Source organism: Micropterus salmoides, unplaced genomic scaffold, assembly GCF_014851395.1.
Source record: "Micropterus salmoides isolate LMB-PRFRI ecotype aquatic unplaced genomic scaffold, ASM1485139v1 Ms_hic_scaffold_18, whole genome shotgun sequence".
Classification (NCBI taxonomy): domain Eukaryota; kingdom Metazoa; phylum Chordata; class Actinopteri; order Centrarchiformes; family Centrarchidae; genus Micropterus; species Micropterus salmoides.
In genome coordinates this window covers 30,481,729-30,494,558 of record NW_024040928.1, presented here as the reverse complement: position 1 = coordinate 30,494,558, position 12,830 = coordinate 30,481,729, and the positions used below count along the sequence as shown (strand labels likewise).

General features: G+C 43.3%; 2 protein-coding genes and 1 pseudogene across 2 annotated transcripts in view; 2 read left to right on the top strand and 1 right to left on the bottom strand.

Annotated features, from left to right (window-relative positions):
- LOC119909371 (NACHT, LRR and PYD domains-containing protein 12-like) overlaps window positions 1-12,830 on the bottom strand; it is a 216,718-nt gene that overhangs the window by 74,507 nt on the left and 129,381 nt on the right. The window lies entirely within an intron of this gene.
- The window catches only part of LOC119909395 (cleavage and polyadenylation specificity factor subunit 3-like), an 88,131-nt gene that overhangs the window by 25,492 nt on the left and 49,809 nt on the right, over window positions 1-12,830 (top strand). The window lies entirely within an intron of this gene.
- Window positions 1-12,830, top strand: part of LOC119909381 — a 44,739-nt pseudogene that overhangs the window by 2,028 nt on the left and 29,881 nt on the right.

Genomic DNA, 12,830 nt, shown 5'->3' with positions numbered 1-12,830 from the left:
CTCTGTGTGTGTTGTGTTGAAGCCCAGAGCAGCAGCAGGGACCAGACTCTGCTGGACCTGGACCTGGACCTGGACCCAGCTGTGTGTCCATCAAGAGTGACTGGTCTATGGACAAACCTCTTGAGTTCAAAGGTGGACACCACTCTGCTGATCAAAGGTCAGCATGTTAAATGTTTGTGTCTCTCCTGAGATGAGGTTTGGTGTCTTTGTTTTGATCACTTCATGTTCTTAACTCTTCACTTTTTTCAAACTGGTCTCACATTTTGCAGATCTTAGTCCAAATATCAAAACCACAGTTCAAATCTACAAACAGCTGGATGCAGGTTTGAGAATGTATAAGAACATTGTCTATGGAGCCTCCTCTTGCTCAATGGAGGTGAATGAAGTTTAGTTTTGAGCTACTAACAGTAAAGATGCAGCTGGACAGATAAACAACAACTGAAAGTCGCTATAAAACTCTGTATCGCTGAGAAACTGCAGATTCAGCTGAAAACTCACTACCAGAGACACCAACACATAAATATATCTATTAAATCTGCTTTGAGGACACATCTGATTTGTTATTTCATTGTTCAGGATCCATCGGCAGAGACCAGATTCTCCTGGACCCAGCTGTGTGTCCGTGAACAGCGACCGTCATGTCCCTGTTCACTTCAAAGCTGGACATAATGATGCTGAACAAAAGTAAGAATCTTAAATGTTTGTGTTGTTTTGTTGACTCTCCTAAAAAGAGCTCTCAGGTAGGTCTTGGTTCAGCACTGTTTTTTGTTAATTAAAAATAATAATAGACTCTTTATTTATTCCCAGAGGGAAATTCTCATGTCACATCAGCAGCACAGAAATGAACCAGGTTCAAAGAACAGTGCAAAACAAATGTCAAACACATGAGAAAGTAAAAATATTAAAAGTATGAGCATGCCCTTTTGTCTGCTGCTTACTGTAACTGTAAGTCCAGTTAGAGTCCAGTAGGACCTCAGCAGCCTCCTCGTCCGCTGATGTCCACTGAGACACAGCTGGATGAGTAAAACAGCAGCATTTTCTCCTGTCCAGTCTACCCTGCACCCAGCGGTGTTTCCATGGAAAGTGAGCAGATCATACATTTTTATACCAAGATCTGGTATAGGTGTATGAGGATCTGTTTCTACCAGATATAACACAGCACATGTAACACTGTTTGTCATTATATGTTCAAATCATCATATTTCTTCACAGAGTTGATCAGCAGAGCTCAGAGGTTCCCAGTGGTCAGTCTGCCCAGCAGCATCAAACAGACCTGGACTCCATATTTATGGTGTGTAAATGTACAAGCTCAGCTACTACTGCTAATTACAGGAGCCACAAAGTAAATAGTGAAGCAGCATTCTGATCCAGTCTCCATGCTGCACTCTGCAGACCAGCAGGCTTTCTGTCTGTCACAGATGATCTGATGTTGACTTCTACCAGTTCAACTTTACATTTTCTTCTGTTCCAGCTGCTCCAGGAAAACATTGGCAGGTTTGTGAAGAACGAGGTGAAGAAGTTCCAGAGAGTTCTGAGTCCAGATTACCCAGAATGCTTAGAGAGTCAGAGGGAGATGAGGAGGTGTTGGACGGTGAGGAGGAGGAGCAGAGGAGGAGCAGCAGAGAGGCATTTCTGAAGATCACACTGCACTTCCTGAGGAGAATGAAGCAGGAGGAGCTGGCTGAGCGTCTGCAGAGCAGTAAGAGGATTTGAACAGATTTAACATGATGGAAAGAGGAAATGGAGGCAACATGGGAGAAGTTTCCATTTCAAACTCTGCTGTTAATATGATGCACACATTTGGATCAGATCTATGAATTCTTCTGGGCTGAAACTCAGAAACTGTTCACAGCTGATGAGCTGAAGAGATTTCATGGAGGAGGAAAATAAATACCATCTTGATGTCTTAAAGTTTACATTCATCAGATTTACTGCAGCATCCACTTATTGATCACATTTCTTCTTCATTCAGGAACTGCTGCTCCAATGTGCCGACGTAAACTCAAGTGTAACCTGAAGAAGAAGTTCCAGTGTGTGTTTGAGGGGATTGCTAAAGCAGGAAACCCAACCCTTCTGAACCAGATCTACACAGAGCTTTACATCACAGAGGGAGGGACTGCAGAGGTCAATGATGAACATGAGGTCAGACAGATTGAAACAGCATCCAGGAAACCAGACAGACCAGAAACAACCATCAGACAAGAAGACATCTTTAAAGCCTCACCTGGAAGAGATGAACCAATCAGAACAGTGATGACAAAGGGAGTGGCTGGCATTGGGAAAACAGTCTTAACACAGAAGTTCACTCTGGACTGGGCTGAAGACAAAGCCAACCAGGACATACAGTTCACATTTCCATTCACTTTCAGAGAGCTGAATGTGCTGAAAGAGAAAAAGTACAGCTTGGTGGAACTTGTTCATCACTTCTTTCCTGAAACCAAAGAAGCAGGAATCTGCAGCTTTGAAGAGTTCCAGGTTGTGTTCATCTTTGACGGTCTGGATGAGTGTCGACTTCCTCTGGACTTCCACAACAATGAGGTCCTGACTGATGTTACAGAGTCCACCTCAGTGGATGTGCTGCTGACAAACCTCATCAGGGGGAACCTGCTTCCCTCTGCTCGCTTCTGGATAACCACACGACCTGCAGCAGCCAATCAGATCCCTCCTGAGTGTGTTGACATGGTGACAGAGGTCAGAGGGTTCACTGACCCACAGAAGGAGGAGTACTTCAGGAAGAGGTTCAGAGATGAGGAGCAGGCCAGCAGAATCATCTCCCACATCAAGACATCACGAAGCCTCCACATCATGTGCCACATCCCAGTCTTCTGCTGGATCACTGCTACAGTTCTGGAGGAGGTGTTGAAGACCAGAGAGGGAGGAGAGCTGCCCAAGACCCTGACTGAGATGTACATCCACTTCCTGGTGGTTCAGTCCAAACTGAAGAACACCAAGTATGATGGAGGAGCTGAGACAGATCAGAACTGGAATAAAAAGAGCAGGAAGATGATTGAGTCTCTGGGAAAACTGGCTTTTGAGCAGCTGCAGAAAGGCAACCTGATCTTCTATGAATCAGACCTGACAGAGTGTGGCATCGATATCAGAGCAGCCTCAGTGTACTCAGGAGTGTTCACACAGATCTTTAAAGAGGAGAGAGGGCTGTACCAGGACAAGGTGTTCTGCTTCGTCCATCTGAGCGTTCAGGAGTTTCTGGCTGCTCTTCATGTCCATCTGACCTTCATCAACTCTGCTGTCAATCTGCTGGCAGAAGAACAATCAACGTCCCGAATGTCTAAAGTCTTCAGAGACAAACTTAAACTAACACATCTCTACAAGAGTGCTGTGGACAAGGCCTTACAGAGTCCAAATGGACACCTGGACTTGTTCCTCCGCTTCCTCCTGGGTCTCTCACTGCAGACCAATCAGACTCTCCTACGAGGTCTGCTGACACAGACAGGAAGTAGCTCACAGACCAATCAGAAAACAGTTGAGTACATCAAGAAGAAGTTCAGGAAGAATCTGTCTCCAGAGAGAAGCATCAATCTGTTCCACTGTCTGAATGAACTGAATGATCGTTCTCTAGTGGAGGAGATCCAACAGTCCCTGAGTTCAGGAAGTCTCTCCACAGATAAACTCTCTCCTGCTCAGTGGTCAGCTCTGGTCTTCATCTTACTGTCATCAGAAAAAGATCTGGACGTGTTTGACCTGAAGAAATACTCTGCTTCAGAGGAGGCTCTTCTGAGGCTGCTGCCAGTGGTCAAAGCCTCCAACAAAGCTCTGTAGGTGGATGTAATTTCAAAAATGCTTAATTTTATCTTTGACAAATAAAACATTCAGTTTGTGTTCATTGCTAATCCTTTTTCAGGTTGAGTGACTGTAACCTCTCAGAGAGAAGCTGTGAAGCTCTGTCCTCAGTTCTCAGCTCCCAGTCCTCTAGTCTGAGAGAGCTGGACCTGAGTAACAACAACCTGCAGGATTCAGGAGTGAAGCTGATGTCTGCCGGACTCGAGAGTCCACACTGTACACTGGAAACTCTCAGGTCAGTAATAAGCTGTTGCTTTTAAATCCTCTTCATCTGGTTTTAGGTTCATGTTAGTGGAAATGGTCTGTAGGATTTTCCTGCAGACGTGATTTTCTAAAACACAGAGTTTATGATGTTTTCCTGATTCCAGGCTGTCAGGCTGTCTGATCACAGAGGAAGGCTGTGCTTCTCTGGCCTCAGCTCTGAGCTCCAACCCCTCCCATCTGAGAGAGCTGGACCTGAGCTACAATCATCCAGGAGAGTCAGCGGTGAAGCTGCTGTCTGCCGGACTGGAGAATCCACACTGGAGACTGGACACTCTCAGGTTTGGACAGATAGCAAGAGCTCACACACTGCAGGTGTCTCTGTAACAGTGTAACATAAATTACTTATTTATTCAACTGTTTTAAAAAATGGGCCAACGGTCGGCCCATAAAGCATGTACCGCAGCACATTGGGTAATTTTCTATACTGACATCCCCCTCCTCCTCTGCCTTCTGTTTCTTGAGTTGTGGGCCAAATAAAATAAAAAATTCTTCAGATGGATGCCACCAAATGCGCAAAATAACCGATATGTTAGCAGGAGGAGAGTGGAGGTGAAGCGGTAAGCATGGAGTAGCTCAGCCTGTAGGGAGGGAGCAGGTAGGGAGGGTCATAGTGTCATTTACACTGGGGACGCTGGGGACATGTCCCCACTACTTTTTGAAATGGCAGATGTTGTCCACATCACTTTTTGAAAGCATTTGTTAAAAATGTTAATGTTAAGAAATGTTAATTAACAAATGAAAATGCTTTGAGAAAGGTTTATTTGCACTATTCTGAAAACCAGCAATGCAATAAAAACATAGAAGAAACATCTGCGTTGTCCAAATAAAGTAACTTAAGCTAAAAAAAGAGCTACAGATTACTGCATTATTCTATTACATTTTTATATTCTGAATCATCACTTGCCAACTGAATTTGTGCTTCCCTTTACATAAATAAAGACATTCCACCATAAATTGGTGCAGAAAATATCCCCAGAATGCAGGAAATTAAGTGTTTAATGCTCAAAATAGTATTCAAATATATTCTTGTCTTGTTCTCGTGACCCCAATCTTGTGCAATGTCACATCTCATGGGCAAAGTGTGTCGTCACCCCCCTAATCTGAGCCCTTAAATGTCCCCACCACTGTTCAACACAAAGTGAAGCCCTTGGGTAGGATGTGTGCCATGCTGTAGTGACAATGATGATGATTACTTCAATTAAGGTTGATGATTATAACATATGAGTACACTGATTCACTTGCACTGGTGCACTTATCCATGGCACATACCACTCGGCTTGTTTGTGTACAGTAGGTACACATGTTATATATGGAAGGATGGTGTATCGGTGAGAAGTGTCTCACCAATTTAGGTGAGCCGCCTGAGCCAACAATGCCAGGACCAATTTTTTAGTCCCAGTCCAGCTCTGGATAGAAGTGTTTGATGGTTCATCTCAACAACTCCTAAATTTGTTGAGATTAATGTAGCTGCAGTGTTACAAGTCTAACTACATTTCTCAGTAGTGTGGTGGTAGCTTCGCTTTTTTCTGATCAAATGGCTTTTCAACCTCGAAGCTCCTTTATTGATCAAGTACCGTGGTAGCATCCACACACTGGGGTTGGGCCGATAGACGATGCCATCGGTGATGGCTGATGGCTGGTGAAAGCAGGATTTAATCCCCAAAAACATTATCATTATCATTTTAAAAATACCTGGTTTGCACCTGTCTCTGAATTCTCTTCTCCCCACACTCACACACACCTAACGTTACATCTCTGTCTCTCTCCACCTGTCTGCTCCACTTTCTCCATCAGCAGTGTGTTTTATAAAGTCACCTAAAACACACAGAACTGGTCTTTTTTCATATTTTTCCACCCGTGATCTGTTATCACGGCAGCAGGTGAGCCGCATGCCGGCTTGTTAATGACGTAGCCTATGAAACAACCGAAACCATCTGCACTCTAGTGCCTGCTGTTGCATTACCTGGTCCGTGACTTGTAACGTAATAATGGAGTGCCAAGATTTTTACTGAGTGAAGTCTGTGCGAGTCAAGAGATGCAATAAAGTTCAAACTTCAAAGAACGGAGCACTTCCTGAAGGCTACCATGCCGACCAATCACAGTTCTTGCTGTCTGTCTTTTTTTCTTCCTTTTTAATAATATCAAATAGCAACATATATCACCAATCTTCACATTGCAATGGATACTTCACATTAGGGATACCGATGTATTTATAGCTAGGGGGTACAATAACAGAACAATACAGCAAAATAAATAAGGATATCACAGATATCTGTGAAGGTTCTCAGAAGGTTAAAGTCAAGGGCAACTGGACTTGGTTGAAGGATATCACAGACCTTTAAGCGAGTACAGACATTAAGGAGCCTATCTTCAAAGCCTTTCTGTTGGAGGAGAAACAGATTGTTCAAAAATAAAGTTTCTTTCTCAAAGACTATAAATGGGATTTTTGTTTGTAAATTTGCATTTGTGTTTATGAAATTTAGCCAGAAACAACATAAATTGATTAAGAAATAATGGTCGCAGTGTTACACTAAAAAAGATATTCTGCCAGAACCAGCAGAAACCTGAATATATCTAATCATTAATAAATGTACATACTGTACATCCTGACAAAACATATGTAATGCCGTTTCTGTATGAGTCTCACAGAAGGTACAGTTCTGCATCGCCGCGACATGTTGTTGCATTTTTGGGGAGGTGCAGGTCAGGTTACAGCTTAGATTCGACGTGTAGACACCGCAGTCCAAAATTATGATTTTGCTGCATTTAAAAAAGCGCTCTGCCGGAGAACTTTCATCAATATATCAATCAATTTAGTTTATAGAGCACTTTAAACAGGGTTGGAGTTACGTGGGAGCCAGTGGGAGCTCAGCTCCCATAAGGAGGTCTGAGCTCCCATGGAAGCAGTAAAATCAGCATCTGTTGCGGTCACTAATTCATTCATCAACAACCATTATTTTGAATCACACAATGTATTTTTATTGTTATATTGTTATTATTCACATGAAAAAGATAAACAGACTTAAATGAACATACTTTCCTAATGAACTAATGTTACGCTGCGCACCGCATGACTGACAGGATGGTTCCACTTCTCCACCATCAACCACTATGGTGCGCAGTATAGATTTGACTGAACAGGTCTGAGACCGCGACCCGCAAACATTTGGTGTACTGGGACTTTTTCAAGTTGCCGGTCCTCTCCTCTGCCCTCTCCACATCAGGTTCTCTGGGCGCTATGCATGGGCGTAAGTTTCATCTCACAGTAGGGGGGGACAGTAAACATAAAATTTCACTAGAGCAATTTTTGAGGGGGACACAAAAATACAGCCAAAATTGTACTTGAACACATCCTAGATCTGAATGAAATAATCTCATTAAATACTCCTTTCTTTACATAGTTGAATGTGCTGACAACAAAATCACACAAAAATTATCAATGGAAATCAAATTTATCAACCCATGGAGGTCTGGATTTGGAGTCCCACTCAAAATCAAAGTGGAAAATCACACTACAGGCCGATCCAACTTTGATGTACTGTCCTCAAAACAAGTCAAAATGAGGCTCAGTAGTGTGTGTGGCCTCCACGTGCCTGTATGACCTCCCTACAACGCCTGGGCTCCTGATGAGGTGGCGGATGGTCTCCTGAGGGATCTCCTCCCAGACCTGGACTAAAGCATCCGCCAACTCCTGGACAGTCTGTGGTGCAACGTGGCGTTGGTGGATGGAGCGAGACATGATGTCCCAGATGTGCTCAGTTGGATTCAGGTCTGGGGAACGGGCGGGCCGGTCCATAGCATCAATGCCTTCCTCTTGCAGGAACTGCTGACACACTCCAGCCACATGAGGTCTAGCATTGTCTTGCATTAGGAGGAACCCAGGGCCAACCGCACCAGCATATGGTCTCACAAGGGGTCTGAGGATCTCCTCTCGGTACCTAATGGCAGTCAGGCTACCTCTGGCGAGCACATGGAGGGCTGTGCGGCCCCCCAAAGAAATGCCACCCCACACCATCACTGACCCACCGCCAAAGCGGTCATGCTGGAGGATGTTGCAGGCAGCAGAACGTTCTCCACGGCGTCTCCAGACTCTGTCACATGTGCTCAGTGTGAACCTGCTTTCATCTGTGAAGAGCACAGGACGCCAGTGGCGAATTTGCCAATCTTGGTGTTCTCTGGCAAATGCCAAACGTCCTGCACGGTGTTGGGCTGTAAGCACAACCCCCACCTGTGGACGTCGGGCCCTCGTACCACCCTCATGGAGTCTGTTTCTGACCGTTTGAGCAGACACATGCACATTTGTGGCCTGCTGGAGGTCATTTTGCAGGGCTCTGGCAGTGCTCCTCCTGCTCCTCCTTGCACAAAGGCGGAGGTAGCGGTCCTGCTGCTGGGTTGTTGCCCTCCTACGGCCTCCTCCACATCGTAGGAACTGAGAAGTGGTCTGTGGTCACCACCTGCAGAACCACTCCTTTATTGGGGGGGTCTTGCTAATTGCCTATAATTTCCACCTGTTGTCTTTTCCATTTGCACAACAGCATGTGAAATTGATTGTCAATCAATGTTGCTTCCTAAGTGGACAGTTTGATTTCACAGGAGTGTGATTGACTTGGAGTTACATTGTGTTGTTTAAGTGTTCCCTTTACTTTTTTGAGCAGTGTATATGTATATATATATATATATATATATATAATTTATATTTCTAAACATTATGTTTTGTCTATTTTACACCAAGTTTGTGATCTTTAGATTGCGTAAATCTCATCTTTGTTAGCACTTTCCAACAAAAAGTTTGACCGGTCTTTCGAGAACTCTCCATATTGAATCATATATCATTTGAAAGTTTTCTACAGCACAACGTTAGCTAGTCCAAATCAAGTCATATTCCTCACCCTTTAAAGCAGTTAGAGCATCATCATTTTACACACAGGTTTTTTAAAATATTTCAAAAAGTATTTAGTCAGCCACTGATTGTGCAAGTTCTCCTACTTAGAAAGATGAGAGAGGTCTGTAATTTTCATCATAGGTACACTTCAACTATGAGAGACAAAATGAGAAAGAAAAATCCAGGAAATCACACTGTAGGATTTTTAATGAATATATTTGTAAATTATGATGGAAAATAAGTATTTGGTCACCCACAAACAAGCAAGATTTCTGGCTCCCACAGACCTGTAACTTCTTCTTTAAGAAGCTCTTCTGTCCTCCACTCGTTACCTTTATTAATGGCACCTGTTTGAACTCGTTATCTGTATAAAAGACACGTGTCCACAGCCTCAAACAGTCAGACTCCAAACTCAACCATGGCCAAGATCAAAGAGCTGTCGAAGGACACCAGGAAGAAAATTGTAGACCTGCACCAGGCTGGGAAGAGTGAATCTACAAGAGGCAAGCAGGTTGGTGTGAAGAAATCAACTGTGGGAGCAATTGTAAGAAAATGGAAGACGTACAAGACCATTGATAATCTCCCTCGATCTGGGGCTCCACGCAAGATCTCATCCCGTGGAGTCAAAATGATCATGAGAACGGTGAGCAAAAATCCCAGAACTACACGGAGGGACCTGATGAATGACCTGCAGAGAGCTGGGACCAAAGTAACAAAGGCTACCATCAGTAACACACTACGCCGAGAGGGACGCCAGGCGTGTCCCCCCTGTACATGTCCAGGCCCGTCTGAAGTTTGCCAGAGAGCATATGGATGATCCAGAAGAGGACTGGGAGAATATCATGTGGTCAGATGAAACCAAAATAGAACTTTTTGGTAAAAACTCAGCTCGTCGTGTTTGGAGGAAGAAGAATGCAGAGTTGCATCACCATACCTACTGTGAAGCATGGGGGAGGAAACCTCATGCTTTGGGGCTGTTTTTCTGCAAAGGGGACAGGAAAACTGATCCGTGTTAAAGGAAGAATGAACGGGGCCATGTATCGTGAGATTTTAAGCCAAAACCTCCTCCCATCAGTGAGCGTTGAAGATGGAACGTGGCTGGGTCTTCCAGCATGACAATGATCCCAAACACGCCGCTCGGGCTCCGTTAAAAAGCATTTCAAGGTCCTGGAGTGGCCTAGCCAGTCTCCAGACCTCAACCCCATAGAAAAGCTGTGGAGGGAGTTGAAACTTCATGTTGCCCAGCGGCAGCCCCAAAACATCACTGCTCTAGAGGAGATCTGCAGGGAGGAATGGGCCAAAATACCAGCTACAGTGTGCAAACCTGCTGAAGACTTACAGGAAACGTTGACCTTGAGTACTGACCAAATACTTATATTCCACCATAATTTACAAATAAATTCTTTAAAAATCCTACAGTGTGATTTCCTCAATTTTTCTTTCTCATTTTGTGTCTCATAGTTGAAGTGTACCTATGACAAAACAGACCTCATCTTTCTAAATAGGAGAACTTGCACAATCAGTGGCTGACAATACTTTTTTGTGTATCTATCAAAATCTCAATAAATCATACGTTGAAAATGTCATGCTTTGACAAGCAGCACATCTATTAAAGTAACAATGTTTTTCCACTGGTTCTCAGTTTGTGAGGAAATACATTTTGTTGTAATATTTGGGAGTTTCTGTCTGATTTAGATCTCTCACATTATTACTGTTTGGAGCAGGTCTTTATTCTTTTGCCACTCTGGAATGAAGTTGGTTCAATATAAATAAAAGTAGCTCAGATGTAGTAAAGGACTTCTGCCATGTTGCTGTAGCTGAACTTGCTACGTTTCTCCTGGTTGTAGCTTCAGTGTAGTGAAGCTTAATTTAATGTAGAGTTAACTGGTAGCTTGGCTCACTACATTTTCCAAGTGGTTTGTCCAACACTGTAAACACTAGTGTTTTTTTTTTATTATAAATACAATTGTTAAATATTTAAAGCAAAACAAATGCACACATTTAGATGCATATAATTATTTGCTGCTGAGAGAAACACCTTCTCGGTGCCTTTATTCTCTGTTAACTTCATCATTTAGCCTCATCTGTCTCTGTGAAATACAGTCCTTTATTGATATGAAATTCCCAAGTCAGTTTTATTAAGTGCAAAATCACAAACTTGTCTCAAAGCTTTACAATCTGTACATCATGTGGCCTCTCTGTCCTCAGACCCTCTGTTTCTGACAGAAATTACTCAATACAAGTTGAATCTGATCTGAGAACAGTCTGGAAACAGTTTAGTTGTTCATGTGTGAATGCTGGTCAAACTGTTTATTTAGCGGGACAACATGCAGAGGACAATATTTGACATCCTGCTCTCATATTAGTTGTCTTCTTCTTCAGGTCCTTTTCTCAGACAGTGAAAGAATCCTGCAGACAGTTGACACAGATGAGTTTCAGCCTGTTTCTCTGTCACACTGACAAACTGAGGAACACTGCTTCATGTTGAACAGCAGTTAGGACTCATGTTGGATAGAAAATCACTCTGACTGTGTTTCTTCCTCCAGGGTGGACCATGGTGGAGAGCAGAGGTTAAAACCTGATGTGAGGAAGTGTAAGTGTGGATTCAATCTGACTCATGATGACAAAACAGCACACAGTCAGTTTCTCTTTCAATACAAAGTTGCTAGTTGTGGTATTTATTCACTCAAACATTACTGACTAAATGCATCATCATTAAACTTTATAGAAATGAACAACATCAGCACACAAACAAAGAATAAACCTTCAGATGTGTCTGATGATAAACTGCTGCTGTGTTGTGTCTCGTTCTCTCCATCAGATTTCTGTGAACTCACACTGGACACAAACACAGCACACAGAAACCTCAAACTGTCTGACAACAACACGAAGGTGACACATGTGAGAGAGAAGCAGCCATATTCTGATCATCCAGAGAGATTTGACTTCTGGCCTCAGCTGCTGTGTAGAAATGGTCTGACCGGTCGCTGTTACTGGGAGGTCGAGTGGAGAGGAGAAGTTGATATATCAGTGAGTTACAGAGTAATCAGAAGGAGAGGAGAGAGTAAAGACTGTGTGTTTGGATGGAATGATCAGTCCTGGAGTCTGTTCTGCTCTGATGGTCGTTACTCTGTCTGTCACAATAACAGAGAAACAGTCCTCCCTCTCTCCTCCTCCTCCTCCTCCTCCTCCTCCTCCTCCTCCTCCTCTAACAGAGCAGCAGTGTATGTGGACTGTCCTGCTGGCACTCTGTCCTTCTACAGAGTCTCCTCTGACACACTGATCCACCTCCACACCTTCAACACCACATTCACTGAACCTCTTTATCCTGGTTTGGGATTCTGGTTCTATGGTTCCTCAGTGTCTCTGTGTTCTGTGTAGGAGGGAGACAACTTCCAGTCCTGTGGTTTAAATGTTGGTGGTGGACGAGGCTTCACTTTGGTTAACATCTGGCTCACTGATTGTGCCTTTAATGTGTTTTCTTAGAAATGGTGAAATGATCTCCTCAAGGCTGAACTTAATAAAGTTTTCTTGGAGCAGCATCTAGTAGCTGCTGATGTCTGCAATAAAGGTTTGAAGACATAAACTCAACAAATATTCTCGATTTATTCTGTTGCTCAAGTACATTTCTTTTCCTGCTGAGTTTGATCCTCACAAACACTGTTTCTGCATAAGTTTCTGACAATTGCTTGTTCACTTTTCATTTTCCCTTTTAAGGTTTTGAAGGGCTAAATAGTTTCTCTACGTGACACGTTTATTGGCAAAGGCTCCAGAGACGATAGAGATAAAGTTAGACATTCACAGGAAGAACGGAAAATGTAGAACACGTACTATTACATTTAGAAAATACAGGGATGTGAGGATGAGGCTAAATCAAAAGATA